The 3,586-nt window shown below is 37.3% G+C and overlaps 1 pseudogene; it reads left to right on the top strand.

Moving 5' to 3' along the window:
- The first annotated feature begins 310 nt into the window (after positions 1–310).
- On the top strand, positions 311–1,105 carry LOC138854354 (isoleucine--tRNA ligase, cytoplasmic-like; annotated as a pseudogene).
- The last annotated feature ends 2,481 nt before the right edge of the window (positions 1,106–3,586 follow it).

Here is a 3,586-nt window from a genome sequence, read left to right as displayed (position 1 = left end):
TGTATTTTTTGGGGGCTGGGAAAAAGACTAATCCCAATTTAAATTTTTCCTTTTGGGAAAAAATTCTTAATAAATGGAATGGCCTTTTAGACAAAAATAAATCAAAAGGGACCCCGTATTTAATTTTCCCTTGAATTACCACTGTCGGGACATTATTGCTACATTTTTTTTGGGTAATCTTTTTTTCTTCATTTTTAGGGTGACCCAAAAATAGTTTTTCCCACTTAATGGTTAAAAGCCAAAAGGGTTTAAACTGTAGAAGATTGAAAATTGTGTGAACATTCTACAAAATTTTTTTGAATTGGTATTTATGAGAGACAAACTCAACACTGATGAAATACCCATTGCCGGAGGTAGTAGTCATAACAAAGATAAAGAATTCTTGATGATGTTCTAGAACTTAAATACATTGGGGGAAAAGGCTGAATTTTAGACTTAACAACATCTAGACAGGAGAAGTATGGAGTGACTCTGGGGCAGACATGAATTTCAAAGTATTGGGAGCAAGACTGAAAGGTGATGTAAAACGTCCACAGAAGTTGCTGAGCTTACTGATGAAGAGATTCAGCAAATGCTTAATTCGGGTTTCCCAATTACTATTTTAGGACATACTATTGATGCTTGTGATCTTAATGTTAAATACAGCTAGTGGTAGAAAGCTGCTGAATTGGGATCCAAATGAGGCCCATTCAGATGACACTGTTCTAATTCTTTTGGATCTACTCCATCACGAAATGTTAGATGAGGATTAGACGTGAGGTTGTCAACAGACTGCAGAAGCTAAGAAAAAGCCAAGTTAGTACCAACAGATGAGGTAACAGTATGGTATCAAGTGGATGAAAAGGACAGTGAATTGTACCATTATTATTAAATATTCTGAATACATAGAAAACTCTACTAGGACCCCATTTAAACCCTCTCAGAAAAAAAAAGCTCTGCTGTACTAATTGAAGTAGCCAAAATTAAAGATGCTCCCTCAAACTGGTAATCCAAAGGATTTAGCTCAGAGAAGTCTTCTGACATAAATATTGGAGAAGTCACTGCTGCAGGTGGTGTATCTTGCCCTTGGGTCAACATTATTCTTGATGGTACCCCAGGTTGGTAAAATGCTGTGTGCCCACTTTTCTAAAACCCCTTTTTAAAAGGGTAATTTTTCCTTAAGATGCTTAAAGAAGCACTGGTTTTTTTACCCCCCTTGAGCATAAGATTTTTGGAAGGCAATTGACCCCCAGCCCCAATTTTTCCTTTGCTGGAAGAACCATTTATCACCCTATGAAAAAACAAAGTTCCTGTTGCTCATCTGCAATCAAGCCATATAGAATAAGTGATCTCCTAAAATGTTTAAATATATATACTATGTGTGTAAAATTTTAAAATTATAAAGATACAGAAAGGCAACGGTTGTTTTTCAAATCTGGGGGCCCCACTTATCGGGGGGGTTAGGTTACTCTGGGAAAGCAGCAAACGGGAAAACAGAACACCTTTTTTTCCCCTTAAAAATGTATATTCCGTGATAAGTTTACTTACATTAATTCAATGAACTTGGCTTGAAACAAAAAAAAGAAAAATCCTTTGACTCATTATTTATAAAATATTCTAATCTTAATGAGGGAAAAGGGGAGTAGCATTTACCTTAAGTTAGGGGTGGTAGCCCCCTTTCCCCCCACAAAAATCTTGACAATGTTTAAATAGTGATAAAATGCAAAACATACCCCATTCTTCCAAAAAATTTTTTAGTCTTAATGTGGGGGGGAAAAGTGAAAAGTATTTTTTGTAGAAAGTGGTGTGGTAGGTAGGGTGTGTGGGAAGGACCTGGCTGCCACCCATTAAAAAAACGATGGTTCTGGTTGTGGCAAAACATTATCAACGCCCATTTGTACAAGTTTTCCCTAGTGGTACATAGAATAAATAAGCCAGCATTTCCATTCTCATGTAATTTTTTAGAAGGAATGTTCTGACAAATTATTATTAGTACAAATTATTATTAAAAAATTTTTCAAAAATTATTTTTTTTTTTTTTTAACAAGTGCGTCCCCCACAGGCAGGGTGACCCAAAAGAAAATCCCCAAAAAAAAAATTTTTCATCATCATTAAACACTTTCCCACACTTTTTATTATCCTGTTTTGCAGAGGTGCTCAAAATACAACATCTGAAGCATCCTATAAGATACAAAAATATCCCCCAAACTGAATTTCCCAAAAACCCCCCCTTTTAAAGTGCAGGCCCTTCCCATTTCCAGGACTAAAGCCCATTTGTCCGGTTTTCCCTGAATCCCTTCAAAAAATAACCCTCTCCTCCAACAGTCGTCAGGCCCCAAGTACCTTTCTCCATTCCTCCTATCTCCGCTCACGCCGTTTGCTGGAATCCAAGCCTGCCCAAAAAACCTCCTTTCCCCCCTCCCCAACCCCTTTACATACCCCCCCTTCCTTCCCTTGGGGGTTATATCTTTCCTTGTCATTCTACTTTGACCCATTCTCTCTTGACAAACCCCTCAAAAACCCCCTCCTGCCCTCTGACTAATATTTTTATTAACCCACACCTTCTCCTAATTTCCCCTCCCAATTTTCTATTTTTAAACCCCATTGCCCCTTAAACAGGACATCTCCTGCCTCCCCAACCCTCTCTCGCTGCCTTTACCACCCCCACCCCTAAAAGGGGTCTACTTACTTTTATTTCCCTTCTTTCCCCCATAGATAACGTTTTTTACTCCCAAAACCTCAACCCTCACCTTTTTCCCCCATCAATTTTTGATTAACCTCATCCTTCATAAATCCCTCCGCCCACTCCCCAAATCCCCAAATATCTGAAAAAATTCACTTCTTCCCTATCTCCTCCCTTTTTATATCCAATTTTCTTTATCTAAAACATTTGGCACCCTCATCACCTTACTCTTTTTTTTCACTTTCAGCTTTCTCCTTTACACATTCCCCAAACTCATCCATAACCTTTCTTTTCTTTAGAATCTCCCAAAAGCACAGTATCATCAAAAAATTCTGTGTCAATTCCTTTTGAATTTGTTTCCCCCAAATTTTCCCCACCCCCTCCAAATCTTTTTCCCTTTAACCCCATCTAAAAAAATTTTAAAAAACCATGGTGACATTAAAACCCCCTGTCAAACCCTTTTCCCAAATTCCCCTTTTCCCTACACCAAACCCTGGCCTCACTTCCTCATAAAACTTTTTTGCAGCATTTAATAACCCCACCTTTTCCCATATATTTTGAAAATCTACATTCTCCTCTATCCACTCTTCTATCCCTTTTTTAAATCCATAAAAAAAAAAAAACTTTACCTTTTAAATACTGTTCAATTACCCAATTAAAATGATCCATCCCCACCTCTGAAACCTCCTTGCTCATCAAATCCAAATTTTTCTTCCCTTAAATTCTTTAATTATAACCTCCCTCCCCTTTCCGGGATACTCAGTAACTTACCTCTATAAAAAAATTATTACAAGTTATTTTACAAATTATTATTCAAGTTATTATTATAATAAAAAAAAAACATAAACCCACAGGGTCGTGTTTCTTACATAGAGTGAAGGACTAAGGAATATTTCTCTACAGTTACCCCCCCAGTGTTTGACT

The sequence above is a fragment of the Cherax quadricarinatus genome, chromosome 55, assembly GCF_038502225.1.
Source record: "Cherax quadricarinatus isolate ZL_2023a chromosome 55, ASM3850222v1, whole genome shotgun sequence".
Lineage (NCBI taxonomy): Eukaryota > Metazoa > Arthropoda > Malacostraca > Decapoda > Parastacidae > Cherax > Cherax quadricarinatus.
Note: the sequence above shows the minus strand (reverse complement) of the source record. Positions and strands in the feature narration are given on the sequence as shown.